Here is a 26,727-nt window from a genome sequence, read left to right as displayed (position 1 = left end):
AGGAGCCTTGAGGAACGCCGCAGATGACTTCGGTGGCTTCTGATCTGAACGGGGGGAGGCGGACTCTCTGTGTCCTTCCGGCGAGGAACGAGATGATCCATTCCAGTGCCTTCTCCTGGATTCCGACGTTGCTGAGGGTACGGTGGCAGACAGTGTTGAAGGCCGCGGAGAGGTCTAGGAGAATGAGGGCGGCTGTTTCTACGTTGTCGAGCAGGGCTCGGATATCATCGGTGGCTGCGATCAGGGCGGTCTCGGTGCTGTGGTTGGCCCGGAAGCCAGACTGCGAGAGGTCGAGGGATCCGTTTGTCTCGAGGAAGGCGGCCAGCTGCTTGTTGACGGTCTTCTCGATGACTTTTGCAGGAAACGGGAGCAGCGAGATGGGGCTGTAGTTCTTGAGGTCAGTGGAGTCGGCTGATGGCTTCTTTAGTAGAGCGCTGAGTTCGGCGTGCTTCCAGCTCTCCGGGAAGGTAGCGGTGTCGAAGGAGGTGTTGATGATGTCTCGCAGGTGGGGTGCGATGACAGCGTCGGCCTTGTTGAAGACGTGGTGAGGGCAGGGGTCGGTCGAAGATCCGGAGTGGATGGAGTTCATCGTGTGGATGGTGTCTTCAGTGCTGATTGGGGTCCAGGCGCGGAGGGTGGTGGTGGGGGGCGGTGGTTCACTCGTGGCGTGCGTCGGTTGAGTGCTGAAGCTGTTGTGTATGTCCGCGATCTTGTTGTGGAAGTAGGAGGCGAGGGAGTTGCAGAGGTCTTGCGAAGGGGTGATGTCGTTGTTTCCGGCGTTGGGGTTGGAGAGCTCTTTAACGATGTTGAAGAGTTCCTTGCTGTTGTGTGCGTTGTTGTCCAGTCGTTCCTTGAATGCAGTTTTCTTGGTGGCGTGGATCAGTTGGTGGTGTTTTCGGGTGGCGAGCTTGAGGGCAGTCATGTTGTTCGGTGTTGGGTCTCTGCGCCAGGCTTTCTCGAGTGCTCGGCAGTTCTTCTTGGAGCTCTTGAGTTCGTCGGTGAACCATGGGGCTTTCTTGCTGCCGGGTCTGCTAGGCGGGGTCTTCAGAGGGGCGAGGTTGTCTGCGCAGTTGCTGATCCACTTCGCGAGGTTGGTGGCCGCCTGGCTTGGGTTCGTTGCGCTGGTGGGAGGGTTCATGCTCAGGGAAGTCGCGAGCTGGTCGGCTGTGATCTTGTTCCAGCTTCTGCGTGCAACCTGTTGCTGGTGGTGGTGGATCGTGGTCCTTCTGAAGCTGCAGTGGACGCAGCAGTGGTCCGTCCAGTGGAGTCCGGTGGCGTGGCTGAAGGTGATGTCCTTGCTGGATGAGAACACGGGGTCGAGTGTGTGTCCGGCGTAGTGGGTGGGGGTGGTCACCAGCTGCTTGAGACCGAGGTTGGCGAGGTTGTCCAGCAGAGTGGTGGTGTTGCGGTCGTTGTTGTTCTCCAGGTGGAAGTTGAGGTCCCCGAGGAGGATGTAGTCAGCGGAGAGGAGGGTGTGCGGTTTGATGAAGTCGGCGATGTCTTCGCTGAATTGTGTGCGTGGTCCCGGGGGTCTGTAAATGAGGGTGTCTCTGAGGGTGGTTTTGGGGTTGATGTGGATCTGGAAGTGCAGGTGTTCGGTGGGTTTGAGGGTGTCGTTGGTGTTGGTTGTGATGCAGATGGTGTTCCTGTGGATGATGGCGATGCCTCCTCCTGTCTGGTTGACGCGGTCCCTCCGGATGATCTTGTAGCCGTCCGGGATGGCGATGGCGATGTCGGGCGCTGAGGAGGCATTCATCCAGGTTTCCATGATGAAGGCGACGTCTGGGGCTGTGGTGTCGAGCAGGTTCCAGAGCTCGACGGCGTGTCTGTGGATGGAGCGGGTGTTGAGCAGGATGCACTTGAGGTGGTTGCTGCTGGTGCTCGGCTTGGTCGGTGCTGGTGTAGTGCAGGTCCGGATGCAGGTGAACTTGCAGGAGTGGCAGCAGAAGGGTCCGTGGGTGCGTCTCGGGGTGGCTCGATAGCAGCCCGGGATTCGACCGGCGTTGAGTGCGTAGAGTTCGGTGGCGTCGTAGGTCCGGCGGGTGGGCTGGTGTCTGCGGGAGCCAGAGGTCCTGGCGCTGGGCGCGGTCCAGGCGCGGACGGGCACAGACGGGCTTACCTTTGACGCACCTTCGGCGCTCAGTCGGCGCTCCTGCTGCGCGCGTCTGCTGCGCGGTCGCTCTGGGGGCGTCAAAAGTAGGGGGATGGGAGGGCGGGTCAGCTGGGTTGGCGGGAGCGGGGCGGCCAATGGGCTGGAGGTGGGCGGGGCCGTAGGGGGTCTGCGGCGGGAATAAACTGGCGGCCGGGCAGCTCAGCTGTGGCTGGGTCGCTCGGTGCAGGGAGGGCAGCGGTGGCAGGAGCAGGTGGGTGGGAGTCCCAGCAGGATCGGCAGGAGCAGGTAGTGGCAGGAACAAGGGGGGTGATTCGGCCTATCTCAATCAATCAATCAGTAGTTTGTTAAAGCGCGACTACTCACCCGTAAGGGTCTCAAGGCGCTAGGGGTGGGGGGGTGGAGCGGTGCAGGTTCCATTCCATCAAGGAGGGGGTCTGTCGAAGAGCCAGGTTTTGAGGTTTCTTGCGAAGATGGGGAGCGATGTTGTCTGTCTGAGGTGGAGCGGAAGGGCGTTCCATGCTTTGGCTGCGAGGAAGGAGAAGGAGCGGCCTCCCGATCTGGTCTTTCTGGTGCGGGGGACAACGGCGTAGGAAAGCTGGGCTGATCGTAGGGTCCTTTGGGGTGCGTGGAATTTGAGTCGGCTGTTCAGGTATGCTGGTCCGGTGCCGTGGAGGGCCTTGTGTGCGTGGGTGAGCATCTTAAAGGTGATTCTCTCCTCAACGGGGAGCCAGTGGAGTGTGCGCAGGTGCTGGGAGATGTGGCAGTGTTTTGGCAGGTTGAGGACCAGTCTTGCGGTGGCGTTCTGGATGTTCTGTAGCTTGCGGATGAGGTTTTTGTTTATTCCGGCGTAGAGTGCCATCTGAATTGAAGTAGTTAACCGTCTTGATTACAGTGAAGGCTTCTTCCACATGTAGAGACCCATCTTTCAATCAACCCAATGGCACTATGTGACAAAGAATTTTGGGGCATATTATCAAGGACCAGTGTTAAAATTCTCGCTGTTTTATTATCAGGAAACTGCCGATAAAATGGCGATAATGGGCTTGATAATACTTCTTGTTAATTCCAATAGAAGACCATTTCAACACAAGAACATGGGCTTCAAAGGGAATTAACAAGGGCGTATTATCCAGCACATTATCTCCGTTTCATCAGCCGTTTCCTGCTATAAAACTGCGATATTTCTATCACCGGTCCTTGATAATATGCCCCTTTGTTTCCGAAACAACACCAACTTATTTGTGAAAGGAGAGACTAGGTAGTCTGCAGCACCTTCACTGTGAAGAAATGTATAATTACCTCCGAGCAGTGAGAATAGATAGGTTACAACAGTTTGACAAACATATCTACAAGTTTATTACGCCACTTTTATGTCACTTTTAACATGGGGAAAGTGACGCAAGGAGCTTGTAAATCTACATCTGACTTTTCAAGAAAAAAATCAACTCCAAATTCTGTGAGACAGTTTTAATGTTGTTTTCTCTCTCTTTCTCTCTCTCACTCTCTGTAACATCATTTCTCTTTCTCTCTTAAACTTATAGACCCTGCTGTCTGCTTGGACGTGTAGAATATCAGCCAAACTGAAGTTGTGAATTCAACTGGCCAAAGTGTTTGGCCGCAGTGTTTATACAACGGTAAGCACAGACGCCTAGATCTACAAAGCCTTCATTGCAAACCATTAGAAATAAGTCTGCCTCTTTACAATCCTGTTGTGATACTTTTGCGTCAGTAACGCAGTTAGCAGTTCCATATAGATACCACTTGAACGCGCCACTATAACAAGTAAAATGTACCAGGCACACTGCACTCGTAAAACCGTATTGTTACCTTTATTTCTGAAAGGAGAGAATGCTTAGTGTGCAGCAGCTTCTCTGTGTAAAATGAATAATTTCCTCCGAGCAGTGACAACAGATAGGTTACAACAGTCTGACAAACAGATCTACATGCTTATTACGCCACTTTTGGGCCAATTTTAACACGGGGAAAGTGAAGCAAGGAGCTTGTAAATCTACGTCTGACTTAAAAAAAAAATCTCAACTCCAGACCCTGCGAGACAGTTTTAATGTTGTTTTCTCTCTCTTTCTCTCTCTCACTCTCTGACATCATTTCTCTTTCTATCTTAAACTTATAGACACTGCTGTCTGCTTGGACGTGTAGAAGATCAGCCAAACTGAAGTTGTGAATTCAACTGGCCGAAAGCGTTTGGCAACAGTGTTTATACAATGGTAAGCACAGATGCCTAGATCTACAAAGCCTTCATTGCAATGCATTAGAAATAAGTCTGCATCTTTACAATCCTGTTGTGCCACTTTTGCGACTGTAACGCACTATAACAAGTGAAATGTACCAGGCACACTGCACTCGTAAAACCGTAGTGTTACCTTTATTTCTGAAAGGAGAGAATGCTTAGTGTGCAGCAGCTTCTCTGTGTAAAATGAATAATTTCCTCCGAGCAGTGACAATGGATAGGTTACAACAGTCTGACAGACAGATCTACAAGCTTATTACGCCACTATTGTGTCATTTTAAAATGGGGAAAATGATGCAAGGAGCTTGTAAATCTGCGTCTGACTTTTCAAGAAAAAATCTCAACTCCAGACTCTGTGAGACAGTTTTAATGTTCTTTTCTCTCTCTCTCTTTCTCTCTCTCACTCTCTGACATCATTTCTCATTCTCTCTTAAACTTATAGACACTGCTGTCTGCTTGGACGTGTAGAAGAATTGTTCAAAAGAAGTTGTGAATTCCACTGTCTGAAGTGTTTGGCCGCAGTGTTTATACACCGGCAAGCAAAGAGGCCTAGATCTACAAAGCCTTCACTGCAATGCATTTTAAATAAGTCTGCATCTTTACAATCAAGTTGTGCCACTTTTCTGTCAGTAATGCAGTAGACACTTCCATATAGGCACCACTTGAATGCGGCACTATAACAAAAGTGAATTGAACCATGCACACTGCACACGTAAAACCGTAGAGTAACCTTGACTTGTAATGCTACAGCTCAATTACTCACATCTACATAATTCTAAACTCTAATTTTCTTTTTTGTTTTGCAGATTAACAATCGGACATCTTTTGGAGTCCATTTCACAATTTTTTTATAATATTTTTTTAAAGTTATTTTTCTAGTTGCTTCTAATATAGTTATAATTTAGATTCATTTGCAGTTATTGTTTTCATAAAAGTTAATAAATAAAACTACATACTTCTTTTATTTTGTGGGGGGTGTATGACGGTCCACAATAAAAATAATGTTGTAATACTATAGTAAAATGTTCAAGACTAGGATTGAAAAGTACTGAGTTATATTTCCTCTGGATAGTATTAGTAAAGAAATCAAAATAATACGTAACAACGTGTACCACATTTACAAACCTCATGCAACATTTTCCCGTGCAAACCTACCCCCCTACAACATTAAATGTGTGCGCCTCATGACGCCCCTCAAACCACGGAAACAATGACCCCACAAAAATGTCTATATTGTATGAGGGGCTGCGTTGTCCTCTGCCTACTGCCTTGCAGTCCACGGCGCCCAGATCCAATTGCTGCACTGTCCATTGGGAGGAAACAGCCATTACAACGCAGGTATAAGCACACGTGATCGTCACCACAAACCCATTATCACACATGACTTTACCACGCATGCTTTTACAACAAGTATACCTTTACCACGCATGATAAAGGCATAATCATAATAATGTCTTTCTTGGTATACGTGTGACCAAGTCTGATAACATCTGAGGCCAAGGATAAATACTGTGGTGTCTGTGGCAGGAAATCTCATCGATCACAGAGAAAATAGGAAGACGGTAAAATTAAAGTAACAGATATAATAAAAATAATGGTGGAAAAACGACTAAAATGGCGGTGGACGGAGTACGTAATCAACGTTTGGCGCCTCGGCACTATGTTTCAAATAAATATAGATAGAATATGATTATTAATATATTACAAAAGTACAGCAGCGGATGACACACACGACCCGGGAAAAGAAACCGGCAAATTTAATACCTGAAATAAAGAAATGTTTGCTTTTTGAACTTGAAAAAAAAGAAAAAAACGTGGGCTTGGAATCGAGGCTGCGGATGTGTACACAGTACAACTGCTGCACAAAAAACCGAAAAGTTTTACATACTATCATAGAAATATAGCTCTTTTTTTAACCAGTAAACTTAGGGGTATATTATCAAGGACCGGTGTTAAAATTATCGACGTTTTATTGGCATGAAACTGCCGATAAAACGGCGATAATGGGCTTGATAATACAGCCTTGTTATTTCCCTTAGAAGCCCATGTTAACACCAGAACATCGGCTTCTATGGGAATTAACAAGGGCGTATTATCAAGCCCATTATCGCCGTTTTAACTGTAGTTTCATGCCGATAAAACAACGATAGTTTTATCACCGGTCCTTGATAATATGCTCCCTGGTTCTCAAAAAGAACTCTGTTTTTTTTTTCTTTTAGTCCCAATGCAGCCACAATCCCAGATGGCTCCCCGGGTCGTACCAATCTGCTTTCCTACTTCAAAGAGAGAGCAGATTTACTTGCTTTCTCTTTCAAATAGAAAAAACGGTTTGCTATGGTAAACTGGGAGCGATGTCGCAGCGACAGTAGCGCCCTACCATAGCAAACAGCAGTGTCCCAGGAGTACGCACCCCGACACACTGCAAGGAAATGGTGCTTCCCAGGACTATCAATGGTTCCACTAAGGGGGCCACGCGACGCCCTCCCAACATTAATAAAAAAAATACAAACAGTGCAGGTACCTGGAGCTGGAAGGTCATTTTATATATTACTGCCCCAGAAAGAGTGCGTTCCCCGCAACGTGTACGGGGAGAGAGGGAGGGGGAGCTCAAAACATATTTTTTTTAAAAAAGGGGTGCCGCTCCCCGAGACAGCGGGGAGGAGGACGTAACCCCCCGCATACTTCAAAATAAAACCAGAGGAGTGGCGTTCCCCAGTGCTCGGGGCACCTTACAAGCCCCCCTTATGGAAAAAAATTCCACCCGTAATTTACCCCCCGGGACCTAATGAATAAAACAGACTTCTAGTTTTTTTTCCCCTTTTCCACCACGTACGAGTACCACATGAGTACCCCTCGATTTTTTATTGGAAAAAAAAATACAAATTGAGCCTAAAGATCCATGTACCGCCCCCTGAGCAAGCCTATAGGGTCAGAATGTTTCCTCACTGCCCCCTTTCCTTATTTCCCAACTTTATTTTACTGTTTTCTTGTGACTCGGTTCTCGCGACAAACAAGATGGCTGGCAACACTTCCTGGTTTAGAGTGTTGACAGCCAATCAGCATGCAGCTAGTAATTGTACGGATTTCCGTACGTGTACGCTGCGATTTTTCATTTAAATGTTTTTTTTTAAAAAGAGCCTAAACATTCATGTACCACCCTCTGACCAAGCCTATAGGGTTAGAATGTTTCTACCCTTCCCCCTTTCCTTATTTCTCAACTTTGTTTTACTGTTTTCTTGGGACTCGGTTCTACCGTGGCACAAGATGGCCACCAACACTTCCTGGTTTCGACTGTTGACAGACAGTTGACAGCCAATCAGCATGCAGCTCGCGCTCGTACTTGAACGGATCTCCGTCCGCATGTAGAAGTCTGTCTCTAGATATCGCTATGATTTTACTTGTAATTTTCTCAGAAACTACTGAACGTATTTACACCATTTAAAAAAAGCACAATCTGCGAACCGAACTCTACCTCTCTGCCAAATTTGGTGTAATTCCGTTCCATTGTTTGGGCTGTAGCCCTGGCTAAAGGTCCCTATGGAAAAGTGCATGGGAAAACACGTTTTGGGACCCCCTTTTTTCTCGGCCCCCACTTGGTGAATCACCCCCAAACTTTCAGGGGAGGAGCGGAACTGAGCAGGCCATTTTATTGGAAAAATATGTGAAGATTCGTCCAATGGCGTCAATGTTATTCCAAATAGAATGTTGTGGATTTCCTTTGGAAACTAGGTCCTAACTATAACTACCTACTGGTGACCGCCAGTAGGATATATATATATATATATGCACCAGCAATCCAACCACTCCTGTTTGGACGGCGAAGCAGGAACTCCGACCGACTACAGCATATTCAGGCCAGGTAAAGTTTTATTTTTGTTCTTCCATAGCCAGCAAGACGCATTTCGGGCTTCAGGAGCCCTTGATCACATTATATATATATATATATATATATATATATATATATATATATATATATATATATATATATATATATATATATATATATATATATATATATATAACCAACGTAAGAGTTACCCCAAATTGGAAGAGCCACACGCAGGTTGGTGCAATTTTCGTTTTATTATGCAAGTTTTCCAGCGTAGTGAAGAGTGCAAAGACTCCAGTCCATTACAAGCCTGACGCGTTTCCATGCGCTACGAGCATTTCTTCAGAGGCTTCTTGAAAACAGATTGTGAAGCATCAGAATCATTGACCTTTAACACCTGCCTCAGTGGGCGTTGGCTCACCCAGAGCCTGCTGGTGTTTGTAGTCCCTTTAAATCTTACTCCAGTGAGCTGCTCCACATGTCGTTTTGATAGTTCAAATAATAAAATGCCTCAGTGGGTTTAGAAGTTTGCCACAATGTCTCTGCGCTGTACTTTATGAATTGCAAAACGACCTTCCTGCCGCTGTTCGTCCCATGACTTCAGCTTAACCCACTTTTCATGTGGAAGGGCTCCTCCTCGACCGGGATCGGCCGATAAACAAACCAACGTAAGAGTTACCCCAAATTGGAAGAGCCACACGCAGGTTGGTGCAATTTTCGTTTTATTATGCAAGTTTTCCAGCGTAGTGAAGAGTGCAAAGACTCCAGTCCATTACAAGCCTGACGCGTTTCCATGCGCTACGAGCATTTCTTCAGAGGCTTCTTGAAAACAGATTGTGAAGCATCAGAATCATTGACCTTTAACACCTGCCTCAGTGGGCGTTGGCTCACCCAGAGCCTGCTGGTGTTTGTAGTCCCTTTAAATCTTACTCCAGTGAGCTGCTCCACATGTCGTTTTGATAGTTCAAATAATAAAATGCCCCAGTGGGTTTAGAAGTTTGCCACAATGTCTCTGCGCTGTACTTTATGAATTGCAAAACGACCTTCCTGCCGCTGTTCGTCCCATGACTTCAGCTCAACCCACTTTTCATGTGGAAGGGCTCCTCCTCGACCGGGATCGGCCGATAAACAAACCAACGTAAGAGTTACCCCAAATTGCAAGAGCCACACGCAGGTTGGTGCAATTTTCGTTTTATTATGCAAGTTTTCCAGCGTAGTGAAGAGTGCAAAGACTCCAGTCCATTACAAGCCTGACGCGTTTCCATGCGCTACGAGCATTTCTTCAGAGGCTTCTTGAAAACAGATTGTGAAGCATCAGAATCATTGACCTTTAACACCTGCCTCAGTGGGCGTTGGCTCACCCAGAGCCTGCTGGTGTTTGTAGTCCCTTTAAATCTTACTCCAGTGAGCTGCTCCACATGTCGTTTTGATAGTTCAAATAATAAAATGCCCCAGTGGGTTTAGAAGTTTGCCACAATGTCTCTGCACTGTACTTTATGAATTGCAAAACGACCTTCCTGCCGCTGTTTGTCCCATGACTTCCGCTTAACCCACTTTTCATGTGGAAGGGCTCCTCCTCGACTGGGATCGGCCGATAAACAAACCAACGTAAGAGTTACCCCAAATTGGAAGAGCCACACGCAGGTTGGTGCAATTTTCGTTTTATTATGCAAGTTTTCCAGCGTAGTGAAGAGTGCAAAGACTCCAGTCCATTACAAGCCTGACGCGTTTCCATGCGCTACGAGCATTTCTTCAGAGGCTTCTTGAAAACAGATTGTGAAGCATCAGAATCATTGACCTTTAACACCTGCCTCAGTGGGCGTTGGCTCACCCAGAGCCTGCTGGTGTTTGTAGTCCCTTTAAATCTTACTCCAGTGAGCTGCTCCACATGTCGTTTTGATAGTTCAAATAATAAATGCCCCAGTGGGTTTAGAAGTTTCGAGGAGGAGCCCTTCCACATGAAAAGTGGGTTAAGCTGAAGTCATGGGACGAACAGCGGCAGGAAGGTCGTTTTGCAATTCATAAAGTACAGCGCAGAGACATTGTGGCAAACTTCTAAACCCACTGGGGCATTTTATTATTTGAACTATCAAAACGACATGTGGAGCAGCTCACTGGAGTAAGATTTAAAGGGACTACAAACACCAGCAGGCTCTGGGTGAGCCAACGCCCACTGAGGCAGGTGTTAAAGGTCAATGATTCTGATGCTTCACAATCTGTTTTCAAGAAGCCTCTGAAGAAATGCTCGTAGCGCATGGAAACGCGTCAGGCTTGTAATGGACTGGAGTCTTTGCACTCTTCACTACGCTGGAAAACTTGCATAATAAAACGAAAATTGCACCAACCTGCGTGTGGCTCTTCCAATTTGGGGTAACTCTTACGTTGGTTTATATATATATATATATATATATATATATATATATATATATATATATATATTCTGCACGTTGCTCCTTTCTCTACTGGAGCATGAAGTGAGGCGCACACAAGGAGGTAATTTTCAGATATTTTATTCCACAGAAAAATGGCCCAACAGACGCGATTCGGCTACACGCCTTTGTCATTGTCGGGGAGGTAGTGATTCCAAACCCATTTATTTACAAATAAAGATCATTACGTGAAAAAAAAGAGCAAAACATTGGTGTTGTTACAATTCATTGGAACCGATGAGGGACAGTTAGGTCAAGTTTTCCTCGTGTGATTCTGGGGGCCATTTTGTAAGGTGTAGGGAGTTCAATGTAATCCAAAATTCAATCCATGATTATACATTCATATGTACAAGTATACACAGCTATTTACACATGAAACCAACTTAAAGGTCTGTGCTGTGGGTGGCCCGCCCATACTTTGCAACATACATCCCAATTCGGATTTTGACATGCATAGTGAGCCACAGTATTCCGGGAATTAGGATCCCTGTTTACTCTTCGAGCCCTGAATGGGCATCTAGCCTGACCACTGTATATACAGCAAGGCAAACCTTCCTTACTCAAAGTTGGCAGCGCATGTGTCTCTGCTCCTCTAATCGTGGTTGCCCCTCTTTATTATGTCAGACTTTTAAGTGTCCCTGTTACTCGGTGTGTGGCAGCTCTTTCTGCTAGGTGTACTCAAGTGACCTGGTGTCTTCTGTCCTTATCTTTCATTCTTCTGAAAGCTCCTGTCCAGTCTCATCTTATGTGTGTCCAAAGTTCTTCCTCATTGTTAAGTCCAGTGGGACTTTTTGACTGCATCTCTATTATGTACCTGGACTCGAGTTGCCGTAACTTTCTTACCCTGTCACCCCCTCTCTCATCTTTCGGGATGCAGTCCAAACAAAAGTACCTTAAGAGTTTAGAATTTGATTTATGAATCTGTTGGAAGTGGCGTGCCACAGGATATACTATATCACGATTGGTTATGGCTCTTATATGCTCTAGCACCCTCTTTTTTGATGGGTGGATGGTGCTCCCAATGTAGTTAAGTCCAGAGGGAGATGTCAGGCAGTAGACTGCAAAATCCGTGTAGCAGTTCATAAGTTTGTTAATTTTACTTTTGGTTTTCCCGCAAGGAATGCTAAACTCCTTTACTTTCTACCCATTCCTGCATGCTTTACAATTCATGCATGGAAAATACCCTATGACTACATCTTTACTTTTCGGGTTTTTCGAAAAGTGACTCCTCACCAGATGGGTGCTGAGTGTGGGCCCTCTTCTGTATGTCATCGTTGTTGCTTCTGGTAGGTCATTTCCTATGATGTTATCTAGTCTGAGAACTCTCCAGTTTTTGCAGAAGATTTGGTGGATTTCTGCGGACTGGGCTGAATAGTCTGTAATCAATCTAATCTCATTGTTGTCTTTTCCTTCCTTCCTCTTATCTTCTCCCATAACCAGATTCATCCTTACTAACTATTCACCTTTCAATTCAGCGGCTCTTAAAGTACCTTCTCTGTACCCCCTCTCTCATAATCTTTGGAAAGATTCCCCTTTGGCTTTCTGAAAATATTTTTCTACTGTGCAGTTCCTTTTCATTCGCACAAGTTCACCAAAGGGAATTCCCTTGATGACATTGTCGTCATGAAAACTAGTCGCATGTAGTGTGCTGTTTCCCGCTGTGGGTTTGCGGTACAGAGCTGTGTTCATGTTCCCTTTCTCTATATACACTTTCAAGTCCAAGTATGCAACTTCTTTTGTACTGATTCAGTCAGTGAATTCCAAATTATAATCATTGTTGTTGAGGGCCGCCACATATGACTCCACATCCTTTCTTGATCCCTTCCAGATGATGAAGAGATTGTCTATGTAGCGAGCCCACAACACAATGTTTTCCAGCCATTTTTCCTGTTCCCCCGACTATGCCACGTGCTTCTCCCACCAGCCCACAAAGAGATTCGTGTAGCTGGGGGAGAAGCACAAACCCATCGAGGTCCCCTGTTCTTGTCGGTACAGTTCTCCTGCAAAAAGAGAAATATTGTTCCGCAGGCAAAACTCAGTGAGTTCCATTAGCATACAGTTATGTTCGCAATATTTAGCTTCATGTTTTTTCAGGAAGAACTCAATCGCCTGGAGCCCTTTCCCGTGTTTAATGCTCGTATAGAGACTTGTGACGTCTAACGTCACCAGGAGCATGTCGGGTTCCCACTGTATGCCAGCTATGAGTCTCAGAAAGTCTTTGGTGTCTTTGACATATGAGCTTAGGTCCCGGACCCATGGGTTGAGGAAACAATCAACATAAATCAATGCTTTTTCTAGTAGGCTGTTCAATGAGGAGACTATCGGTCTTCCAGGTGGATTCTTAGTGCTTTTGTGCACTTTCGGTAAGTGGTAGAAGGTAGGTATCTCTAGTGCCTCACATCGGATATATTTATAGTCCAAATCTTTGAGGATACCTTTCTCATGCCATTTCTTTACTATCTCATAAAAATCCATAACACTTTTCTCATAGGTTATTCTTGTGACAAAAAAAAAAAAAAAAAAAATATATATATATATATATATATATATATATATATATATATATATATATATATATACATACATATATATATATTAAATCCAAAGGTGCCCTGAGGCGAGAAGATGCACACAGTAGAATGACATAAATCATTTATTTTCGAAAACCAACTTGCCAGGTTCAGAGTCAAAGTCCATTCCTTACGCGTTTCAGAGCTGAAATTGCCTATATATATATATATATATATATATATATATATATATATGTATATATATATATATATATATATATATACATATATTACCTACTGGCGGTCGCCAGTAGGTATATATAGTTAGGATTTTTTCTCTGTGGAACTTTTGAAAATTCTATGTCTAATAACTTTGGCGTTTGTGGACGGAATCGGCTGAATTTTTCAGGAAAATGGCACATTTTGTTTCTGAGCAGCCCCTGAAAATCTGGGGGGGCCGAGAAAAAAGGGGGGTCCCAAAACGCGTTTTTCCCATTCATTTTTCCATAGGGCCTTTGGCCTCACTTTTAGCTCGAACAGCTGAATGGATTTGCACAAAACTTGGCAAAATTGTAGGGACTGTTAGCCCGATGTGCCTTTGCTGGGTCTCAATATATGTGCTCCAGTGGATTTCGAGAAATTAACGTTTAAAAAAACAGATATATCTGTGACAGCGTCCTGGATAGCGCTCCAGATCGCGTACTTTTCGCGTAACGGAGCTTTGCGAAGCGAAGCTGATTGGCTCTCCAGTGTCTGTCAACATTCTAAACAGTCCGGTGCGGCCGCCATCTTGTCTCTCGGTAGGATCGAGAGACAAGAAGAGGAGAAAAACGAAGGGGGAATTTAATAAAGGGGGCAAGGTAGACTCCTCTTGACCCCCTAGGAATGATGTTGGGGTTATTAAAGGGTCCCGTGGGGCAAAAAAAAAATATTGATTTTTCGCGGTAGAAGCGCTTCTCGGTTCGCGAACCGGGTTGCAAACTGGTAGCGAAACGGGAATTCGCCATTTTGTGTTTCGATTTAATTAAAATACTAGATGGAGGAAAAGCAATGTGAGTATTGGGTTTAAGGGGGTATGGGAGACGTATCCTGACCCCCTATGTTTTCTGAGGGTGGTTTGGAGGCTCATATATGTTGATACTTGTCTTCCAGCGTTTTTTTTTTTTGCCGCGTGACGTCTGTTAACGTTCGATTCGAAGGAAATTAGGAAGTGTTGATCGCCATTTTGACACTGCGAGTAAATATATTGTTAAAAATAATTTTTATAAAGTAATCCGTATTGATAAACATTGTCTGCGCCATCTTGCCTTTTTTCCAATGCCACACTTTTGTCGTGCACGGCAGCCATTTTAGATGCCTTGACCAGACCCACTCTCTGCACACCGCCGATCCTCAGCATGGCTCCCCACCCTCGCAAGCATCTCCCCCATGCATTGGTCACCCCCGCTCTCTCTCTCATGCATGGGCCATAAACTTCCCTCCATCTGCGCTGCTCTTCCCTGAGTATCACACCCTGTGCCCGCCCGACACCTCCCTTTCACCCTTTTCACTACCGCACCCTCTGACACTCCTCTTCCTCTGTGTCTGATTGTCCAGGCCGGTCCCAGGCTATCACCTAGCCCTGCGGATGTAGTTTATGGCCCCAACTGTAAATAATCACCCCTGTTCAAAGAAGTTACAGTAGATCAAGGTCGCCACCTCATGAGATCCGTCACACCACACGCGTTCCTACTATCTGATAACGATCCTGTATTGTGATTGGGGAGGGGATTTTCACTGTAAGGGTATGTGGGACCGAGCCTGAAGCGGAAGATTCCAGGGATGCCTTTTTGTACATCAAAGTCTTCACAATTATGTGTCACATTAAAAATATATAGCACTCCAACAAAGTTGTAGGATTATAACACTTTAATAACTTATAAATATATACAATGCTCCAACAAAGTAAACATGTTAAAAAATACTTTTTAAACAACTATTTACATGACATTGCTTTAACCAGGATAGACAAAGAAATGACACAGTGATGTAAAAGTTTCTGAAAGAAATGCCAAGAACGTCCCATGTGAAAGTGAATTTTATCTGGCAATTTTTTTCTTTTCCTTCTCATGAAAAGAAAGTTAATGCCAGGTTCGTTACCTGCCTCATCTTCAAAAAAAAAACTCTTGAGAGGGACCGAAAAAAAATATAGCTATGGTAATCCTACCATGCATCGGCACATGGAGAGGTGGCACCCTCTTAATTATTTTAAAGCACAACTTCGAGATTTGGTGGATAATCCCCGACCGGCAAAAACATCCACCAATGACTTAGCAATAAGTGAGTCAGAGGCAAGGGAAACGGTCTCAAATCTGTAAAAGAACTTTAGGCAGATGAGATTGACTTGTGTAGCATGTGGAAAATTAATTTCATACGGAGGGATGAGTATTACTTTAATAAATAGATCATATGAAAATCATCAATGTCCAAAACGTCCTAGAAAGTAATTTTTGTCATTTTTGAGGAAGAGAGATAACCTACAGTGGTACGGGGTCGTTTTCGTTTGTACTAGGGGGGCCAGGTGACATTCGTTCGGGGTGGCTTAGGGGCATTTAAAACAACTTCCCTGATACAGGTAGCATATAAAGTAGAGGCTAAATACCAGGATCTTTATCGATTGCTTTATGCTGTACAAAAATGAAAAACACACAACAAACCTGGACCATTCATATTTTCAATGTTTCTGCGTACTATACTTTTTAACCCTTAACTAATTGAGCTGCTTCATTTCACCTGCTTTTTAAAAAAAAAAAAAAAAAACGGAAACAGTGGCCATTTATTCGAAACTTACCAATCTACGCATTACAACTACGTTTGCTTTTTCAAAAACCTTTAATAAAAATGTTGGTGCCCAAATACGGGCTTACAACCCCATGGGCCGGCCACGGAGCAGGCTGGAACTGTAAATGGGGGGGGGGGGGTATTTATTTGTGGAAAACATAACAGAGAGTCAGTGGTCATTGATTTCATAGTAAAAAGTGCGACTAGTGCAACTAAATCATATTGACAATAATAAATACAGTAATCAATGATGCATTAGAACTTAATATCAATTCATTGTTCGAACGTGTAATCAGTACCCGTCCCATGTCAATTCATTGTTCGAACGTATAATCAATACCCATCCCATGTCAATTCATTGTTCGAACGTCTAATAAATACCCATCCTGGATCAATTCATTGTCCGAACATATAATCAGTCTTATCCCATATCAATTCATGTGCTAAAAACTGCATACATATCTCATGATATCAAGGCTGAGCAATCGGGGCACAACAAGGAGTTGAGAGTTTCATTTATACCGGCGCCATTTTGGGTGAGGTCAGGAAGGTCCAAGTATAGTCAAAATGTCTCCACCAACTCGTTGAAGGGTAGCAGAGGGGACTGCGGACATGAACCATCAGTCAAAGTGGGGTGGGAGGCAACAATCTCTCCAACCGGGTCATACTGGTGTCCCACCGGAACTGATCAAGTTGGTAGTCTTGCAGGATTTTGGTGATTTCAAGACTGAGGCCGGCGCCGGCATGAGCGCGCCGACGTCCCGTGGCTACGTCGTGGTCGTTCCGTGGGTGATCATGGCAGTCATTCCCCATCGGGGGTCGGGGGCCCCCGTGGCTCTTATAGAATCTTCAAAGTTGAGGAGAACGTTTCTGGACGCAGGAAACTAGAAGCGTCGTTGCACCGCAACAGTGGACGAGACCCCCGCTGGGTGAGCGGAGCATCATTGCCTCGCAATAGTGGACGAGACCTTTTGTCGGGTGAGTGCAGTGCCGCTGCATCGCAAGAGTGGAGGAACCCTTTTGTTGGGTGAGTGGAGCGTTGGGGGTGCAGCTGAGGGGCCCCCACCTGTGGGGGTGGGAGAGGCTCGTTTGCGCCGCCTCTCCCTCCCAGCGCACCCCACGCCGACACCTGGCGTTGATATCGTGATGTCCGGACCAGGCGATAAGAGGGGGGGGTCGGAGGCAGAGGCAAGACATCCCCCCGTGGCCTGCAGGGCGTTGCTTCAGGCCCGAACGGGGAGCTCATATCAAGCACACGTGGGAAGCGGGTCAGCGAGCCAGTCTAGAAGAACACCCTCCGGCCTTGTTGACTGAAACTTCATGGACTCACGCCAGGAATTCAAGGCAGCCAGCACGTCGCCAAGTGTAGGAAAACCTTTACAGTATTCAGCAAACGTGCCGACACCTGGCGTTGATATCCGTGATGTCCGGACCAGGCGATAAGAGGGGGGGGTCGGAGGCAGAGGCAAGACATCCCCCCCGTGGCCTGCAAGGCAGCAGAAAAAGGGAATCGGGAGACCAGTACATTTTGGGCCATCCACCACACGGCTGATGGCGGTTAGCCGGGCCCCGCCCTGCACGTGTCGAGGCCTCATCTTCCGGATGGGCGTAACCGTGGCCCTGTTGCACTTCGGGAGTTTCCGGAATGGGGGTATGTATCTGCTGATTTGTATCTATTTCATGTTACCGTGGGCGTGGCGGGCGGTGGGACAGACATGCTTGGAGCAATGGGGAGGTGGCGGAGCCTAGCTACCTCGTGGCTGCCGTAACGTCAAGCTTGGCTTTTTTCACCACTTTCATGTTTCTTATTTCTAGCGAAGTCAAAAACTTATCTTTCCCTTCCTTTTCAAGTGTGTTTCATGCTAAAGTTTCTGTTTATTAGGATACAGTGATTACTTCGTATTTTACATATGTCTTCTTTATTAGGGGTACTCTCCGGGTGAGCCAGATGATGTACCTCTAATAAATGGTCCGGGTGGAACTAGTTTCTCAATCAGTGGGGAGTAGATGGGCATGACAGATTACAACGGGGGACAAAGGTCCGCATTACCCACCCTTCACTACTTGCAAAGACTAGACAGAATATTTCTATTCCACGTTATTTGTAAACAGAGAATACCTCGAAAGAACTATTCCTTGAACAATAAATGTCCAGCCAATCAATCAATCAGTGGGGAGAAAAACAGGCATGACAGATTACAACGGGGGACAAAAGTCTGCATTACCTATCCTTCACTATCTGCAAAGGGAGACAGAATATTCCTATTCTTCTCTGTTTGTAGACAGGGTCCGATTTTTGCTCTTTGAGATATTCCCTGTGACAGGGAATATCTCAAAGAGCAATAATCGATAAAAAATTTGTAGGATTATAACACTTTATTAACTTATAAATATATACATCGCAACAAAAACAGTAAACACCTTGAAACATTTTTTATTAAAACAGAAGCAAAAATGACAACTAACAGTAGTGATATCCTGGGCGGGTGATGGAACTGGGATTGTTAATGGATACAGAGAAAGGTATTGGTGAATTATACTTCTCCGGAAATTTAAAACTCACAAATGTTTTATTTGTGTAATCGTTTCAGGTCAAACGGATTGTGGGACAATGTTCAGAATGGAAGAGTCACCAAAAGGTAAAAAGTTCCGCTTGACCCCGGGAGCCGGCCGCCTATGTCGGGTGCGATCTCAGGCTACACCAGGGCAACAAGACTTGGGGAGGGGGTCGGAGCCAAGCGTCTTCTCCGAGTCCGCGCCATCACACCGCCCCTCGGGGGCCTCCGTCAAGCGGTTTAGGGAGGTACCGTATCACATTGTTTTCAAATGCAGTCAGGTCCACAAACAGCCCCCACTTACTTTGAGAATAGTGAAGCTGCAGCAGGTGCAAATAAGGTTTAGACAGTGTTACAAGCGCTGCTCAGAACTCTGAACTATGGCACCCAACATCCAGGACTTATGCCATTTGTGCAAGGCAGTGACATTGAAGCAACTCAGGGACCAAAACCATGAACGTACACTCATGTGTGAAAATCTTACTATTGATGCTTGACTGAGGCCAAGGAGATCAGAGTGCATGAGTCTCATGCTTGATCGATTGAGCTAGCAGGATCGGGCAACTAAAAGTATAAAATAGTTATGTAAATAGTTATTTAATAAAATGTTTTACCCTGTTACTTTGCTGGTGTGTTGTATATATTTATAATATTTGCATAGGGTTTGTCGTTATTTTGGGTGGGGTGGGTGGCAGAGCCGAGCTGTCTTGCAGCCATCATCGTGTGGAGCTCAGTTCATCTCACTAGTTTCGTATTTCTCATGAGGGGTTGTTCTTAATGTTTCTATTTTAGCTAGGTCAAAAAGAGATCCCATTAGTGGCCTACTGATTTTGCTCGATTCCTTTTGTTTTTTAAAACGATTTTTCACTATCTGCAAAGACTAAACAGAGTATTGCGACTCTGTGCTTGTTTGTAAATAGAGAATGAACCAAAGAGAACCAATTCTAAAACAGTAAATGCTTGGATAACAATCAATCAAATGGAGAGAGAAGCAGGCACAACGGATTACAACGGGGGCAAAGGCCTGCGTTAACTACCCTTCATTATCTGCAAAGAGAGAGTACTGCTAAGAGAAAAGCGGGGGGGGAGGGAGAGGGGCAGCGTTCAAAGTACATCAGCGTGCATAAACACGAAAATGTTTTTACCTATCACGTACTTGACATTTGACAGCTTTTGATATTTGCTATTAAAAAACCATTGACATTCACTGAAAAAACCATAGGTTTTAGGCCATATATAGTTAGGGATTAGCATTTACAAAACCTTAATTTACTCGCACAAAACCATTGAAATTCGCATATATAGTTAGTTGCAATAACTATATATCGCGCACCCGCAATCCACTGCTGATGATGTCACATATTACATCATTCATGACATGGTCAGTGACATCACTGATGACATCACTGTGACATCTCAAATGACATCACTGATGACATCACTGATGACATCTCAAATGACATCACTGATGACATCACTGATGATATCTCAAATGACATTACTGATGACATCACTGATGACATCTCAATTGACATCACTGATCACATCACTGATGACATCTCATTTGACATCAATAATCACGTCACTGATTATATAATTGATGTGATAATACAATGCACCTCCTCACACTCTAAAATAACCTCTGTTACACCCAGTGTTAAATACAGAGTTTCATTTTTTGAACCATTGACACACCAATACCAGTTACTACATACGCACTCACTGATTCCTACGTCTACACACACATTCACTCATTCACCCATACAATCACTCATACATACGGTCACTCATTATTACAACACTATCATATGCACTCATACACCTATGCAGACACTCAAACACTGCCACTCATCCATAGAGTTACTCACACACCTAGTCAGTCCTGTAAATAGTCAATCACACTTCGATTTCCTCATTTATACAGTTAAACACAGAACACCTTATTTATTCAAACATATACTAACACATACTTACTCTCTTATAGAATTACTGATACAAGTACACATTGATGTGCACAGAGTCACACACCTCCCAGCCAGCCACACACACACTCAGTCTTCCATACAAATACTTGGGCAACCAATCAATAACCCATATAGCCACTCATATAGCTACTGATCAAACCATGCAGCAGTTTGCACAACAACAGACATATTGATGCACACTTTCAGACAGTTTAGTCACTAATCCATGGTTTCAGTAAGACACATTTAATCATTCTCTCATACAGTCAGTCATGCACCTACTAAATCCTTCATCCAGACACTTATACATCCACTCATTCTTCAATATGTAAGACATATTTTAACTTTACAGAAACATACAGTCACTGGATGTTGTCATCAGTGATGTCATTTGAGATGTCATCAGTGATGTCATCAGTGATGTCATTTGAGATGTCATCAGTGATGTCATCAGTGATGTCACTGACCATGTCATGAATGATATGAAAAGTAACAACCTAGGCAATCAATATTTGAAATACCTTATTGGTAAAAGGTAATAAACGAATGGCTACAACTAACTAAAAGACATAATTTTTTATTCAATAGTTAAAACAGTAAGCATTTCATTCACATAACACAAAATTAAAATTCACAATGTATTGTATCATAAGCATCAATAGTTAAAAATTAGTGAACAATAAACAGTAAATTCATTATCTATAGTAGATAAGTGGCGAAATTATATGACTCTACGCGCGTTTCGGCGGCCAGCGCCTTCTTCCTGGAGTAGCCACGTAATATCTATAAAAATAGAAGTGCATATCATTTCAAATTCACATATTTATACAATTAAATAAAGAAGAAAAAATCTAACATCCAAAGGTTTGTCTTTTAGCAGCCATAGTTTAAAAAAAGCACATGATTAAAGAAGCAATCCAGTTTACATTTTCCTCTATTGTTGTCATTTCCTTGTACTTCTCCAAATGGTAAGGGGATGGACAGTTCATAAATGATAGGTGGGAAAGTTGACCTCGATATCTGTCGATCCCACTATGAGCAATGAGATTCTCTCAAGTTCATCTATTTGATATATTATATTATATTATATTATATCAAATAGATGAACTTGAGAGAATCTCATTGCTCATAGTGGGATCGACAGATATCTAGGTCAACTTTCCCACCTATCATTTATGAACTGTCCATCCCCTAACCATTTGGAGAAGTACAAGGAAATGACAACAATAGAGGAAAATGTAAACTGGATTGCTTCTTTAATCATGTGCTTTTTTTAAACTATGGCTGCTAAAAGACAAACCTTTGGATGTTAGATTTTTTCTTCTTTATTTAATTGTATAAATATGTGAATTTGAAATGATATGCACTTTTATTTTTATAGATATTACGTGGCTACTCCAGGAAGAAGGCGCTGGCCGCCGAAACGCGCGTAGAGTCCTATAATTTCGCCACTTATCTACTATAGATAATGAATTTACTGTTTATTGTTCACTAATTTTTAACTGTTGATGCTTATGATACAATACATTGTGAATTTTAATTTTGTGTTATGTGAATGAAATGCTTACTGTTTTAACTATTAAATAAAAAATGATGTCTTTTAGTTAGTTGTAGCCATTCGTTTATTACCTTTTACCAATAAGGTATTTCAAATATTGATTGCCTAGGTTGTTACTTTTCATATACATTGTTTTCCCTGACCTAGGAATTATATGATTCATACTTTCAGGGGGTCCTTGTTAAATATACACAACATGTCATGAATGATGTAATATGTGACATCATCAGCAGTGGATTGCGGGTGCGCGATATATAGTTATTGCAACTAACTATATATGCGAATTTCAATGGTTTTGTGCGAGTAAATTAAGGTTTTGTAAATGCTAATCCCTAACTATATATGGCCTAAAACCTATGTTTTTTTCAGTGAATATATATATATATATATATATCCTCCACCATTACCGGTATAATGATCAATAGCTGTCACGGGCGGTCTGAGTTGGGTAACCGGTATCCCAACAAGTTCACTCCAAAAACACTTCCCAGTAAGGATGATACTCGGACACCCGGTTTGCCTTGCAAGTGAAATTTATTTGGCAGGTAGAAAAACAACGCTTTTCGCCATTACGGCTTGTTCACGCTCACCAAATTAGTCTAAACGCCATCTTAAATACGTGATTTAAAAAAAACACCAATGTGTATAATGAAAAACTGTGGCGGACATTTTGACATGGAGTATAAACAGTTGTTACGTGCATCAATTATGTATTCCAATCACATTGTTACATCAGATCGTAATTCATTCTCCTGTATAACATGAAATAGTTCAATGTACATTCCAATGTTAACCAAAAAATCAATTGTAACAAAATACATACAATTCGTGAAAAATACGTCATATTGGCACCAGTTTAGTTCAAAGTGGCCGGGTGAAATTTCAGACATGGGAAATCGTAAATTCATGATAAATTATCAGAACTGGGATTGAACCGAGGTTACACGTCACGTGATCGTACACAAATCAGTAAACCGTAGTTTCATTGGTTGTTGTTGTGGTAACTTAGTGTCATAGCAGTTCATAGGTTGATAATACGGTATCAGTTACCATAGTGTCAATAATATATACACACAAGTTATCGTTACTTCCACGCCCAAGTGGGCTTGATCACAAGTGTAAATCCAATAATGTCATGTTGTAATCCTGTCTTAGTCCATGCCCAAGTGGGCGTTTAACCATGATATCAATCCATATACAAGTAACAATATTTAGATCATGGTTGGTATTTTTTAGGTTGACAGTATTATCTTAAGTCCATGCCCCAGTGTGCAAATGATCAGTTTTCATCCACTATAACCCGGCATCACACTAATATGTCCGTCAACAAGAAAAAGTGACCAATTCCTGAAAATGATTAAAAACAGCATGTATGTTAAAATCAAGCAGAATGGTACAATGAAATAAAAGTTAATCAGTAATCAAATACAGTTACTCATACAGATGAATTGATAGCTCCTCACTTACATTAAGACCCTTGGGTGTTAAACAATCAAAGTCTATAATATAGCGTGATTCCAGTTTGCGCAGTGATAATTCTCTATTACCACCCCGCACACCCAAATTGACACAATTAATTACAACCATCTGCACTAAATTCTCATTTTGCATGTGCATCTCTCGGAAATGGCGAGCAATGGGATATTGTTTGTTAAAACATCTTATGGCACGTAAATGTTCGAGCACCCATTTCTTTGCCTCATGTTTGGTGCTTCCAACATACCATTTGTCACACGGACAGATCAAAACATATACACTCTAAGGGGTGTTACATGACAGTCTCTTTCTTATAACAAACTCCCTAGATGTATTATGGACTAATAGTGTCTTAACATCTTTGCTGTTCTTACAGGCTTTACACTTGTGACAACATTTAAATCCTTGGGATTTGGTGTTTACATCAAAGTCAGTACTGGTCACATAATTGTGACTCAGTTCATCCCGCAGAGATCTACTTTTTCTAAAAGTGATCCGTGGGTTGTCACTAAGTTCACTCTTGAGGTGGCCTTGTGGGACCCCCTGAGCAGGCCTAGGGGGTCAGGGCGCTTCTACCCTGCCCCCTTTGCGTGTTGTGTACCTTTGTTTCACTACTTTCTTGTGCCTTGGTTCTACCGAGGCCCAAGATGGCTGCCAACACTTCCTGGTTTGGAATGTTGACTGATAGTGGCAGCCAATCAGCATGCCTTTCACAGGAAAGCAGCATGCTCATTGGCTGTCAACACTTCTAACCAGGAGGTGTTGGCATTCATCTTGTCCTAGGTAGACCGAGGCACAAAAGAAGCAGAAAAACAAACGTGTAGAATGCAAAAAGGGGGCAGGGTAGAAACACCCTGACCCCCTAGGGCTGCTCAGGTGGTCCCACAAGGATATTAACATATTTAAACGTTATCCGCTAATAGAATTAGCATTTAAAAAACCTTGCAAATTCACTGAAAAAAACATAGGTTTCAGGCCTTATATAGTTAGGAATTAGCATATAAAAACCTTTGAAATTCACTGAAAAAACCATATGTTTCAGGCCTTATATAGTTAGGAATTAGCATTTAAAAAACTATTGCAATTGCTCCTATATAGTTAATTGTACTAACTATATTTCGCGCACGCGCAATCCACTGCTGATGATGTCACATATTACATCATTCATGACATGGTCAGTTATTCACTATCCATGATTCAGTGATTCACTATCCATGAGGTTATTCAATTACCCAGACACTACACATGTATTCTTGCAATCAGGCAGGCAGAAATTATATTGTCATTGAACTATGTAGACACTACCTATACATTCATTTAATCACCTAGGTACTAAGTACTGACTTATGCAATTAAAAAGGCCGTAACTATGCAATCATTATAACATTTTCACAGAACCTACTCAGCCTTCTAAAAACCCACTTACAACCCATGCAGTCATTGAAATACCGAGTCACAAGCATGAACTGATGAAACTCTACTCATGCTCTCATCTAATTACATAGAGAGTACCATTGTAGTAAATCTATCACCAATTTCGTACCTATGCAGTCATTTAATGATTGCACTAATACAATCACCCAATTAGTACACTAACTTTCATCCAATCTGTCAAGCTTTAACAATAGAATCATACAGTCACTCAGACACTAGTCTTGCACAAATCTAATTAGCCAAGCACTACCGATGGACGTATTTAATTCTCGGTGCACTACCCATGTAGTTATCTAAGCATCCATGCACTACTTATTCACTCTACCAAAAAGAAACACAATTTACCCACTCATCCAATAGGCTAGGTGCTATTCATGGACTCAGCAATCATGTATGCACTATCTATGCACTGCATAATTAACCTATATCCTATGTATGCACTCTTTTAATCATCCAGGTACTAGAATTACACTCATTTAAGCATCCCACATATATGTATGCATGTATTGAATTATGGAAGCTTTAGTCACACACTTGTCTAATAATTCAGGCTCTACTCATGCACTCATCCAAATACCCAGATACTAGTGGTTTACTCATGCAAACATGCAGGCAGTAAGTGTGCAGCTATGGAATGACCCATGGAGTTATGACATAGTCAGGGAGGCATCTAGGCACAACTTGTATCCTCAGGGAATCACCTAGGCGCTACTCTTGCACACATTCAATCATCCAGGGAGTATTGTTGTATTAAAAAACAAACCATGTATGTACAAGTTTTACTGAGGAATATGTAGTTTTTAGACAATATGGGTAACAGATTTCTAACAATATTACTGTCTACAAAATTAAATGAGTGCATGAGTCGAGCCTGAGAGTTTCTTTGAGCATGCTTGTACCTCAGTATTTCAATGAATGCATGGGTTGTAAGTAGGTGTTTAAATGCCTGCTTGATTCTGTGCAAATGTTATAATGATTGCATGGTTACATTCTTATTAATTTAGTGATAAATAAAAAAACACTGTAGAAGAAAGAGAGATGCAGTGAAACAGAAAGAATACAACTGACTGTCATGCTCCAATGGATACACCCTTGCAGCATGGCGCAAAGGGTGCCTGTGTTGTGGGGATGAATGCTTTTTGCAGTAAGGCACACCCTCCTTCACACAAACAATCATGAGAGGTATTTTCCTAATTCTTTGTGTGCTGCAGAATGCAACATGCATAGAACGAGGAAAGAATGAGGAGAAATAAAAGTATTTCTTGTTGTTGTGCCTCCCTGCACCTGCCTTTGGGGGGAGTAGAATTCTGACGTATGTCCAATTGTTGTAAATCTGGGAATGAGGCAAATTGCATGGGTGGTACGTGGGAATACCCACAGCAACACCCATGGGGCACTTCTTTCATATAAGGTGCTGTGTGAAAAGAGCCCGTATATATAAAAGGCCACAAAAAGCTACGCAGATTAGCTTTACCCGGCCTTGTAAATAAGGAGCTTCATATTGTGCAAATGGTGGGAAAAAAAAGTGACGCTTTGGCACATGGGCCTTGACTTGATGTTCATTTCGAAATTCACTACAGAAGGAATGAACTCAGTGTTTACCATGTATAAGTTAGAAGTGAGTTATGGTGCAGCTGTGTTGTAGGGAGGGGTGCTAAAATGTTAAAAGGTGAATAATAAATAAAGTTTTTTGTTTTTCTTTGGGTTTGATATATTGAAGTAAGTTTATACAGTAATAGCTAGGTTCATCAGTAGTTTTAAAACTGAACCATACCATAACATTGTATTATG

Source organism: Lissotriton vulgaris, chromosome 4_1, assembly GCF_964263255.1.
Source record: "Lissotriton vulgaris chromosome 4_1, aLisVul1.2, whole genome shotgun sequence".
Classification (NCBI taxonomy): Eukaryota; Metazoa; Chordata; class Amphibia; order Caudata; family Salamandridae; genus Lissotriton; species Lissotriton vulgaris.
The sequence above is the reverse complement of the archived record's forward strand: the minus strand, read 5'-3'. Positions refer to the sequence as shown.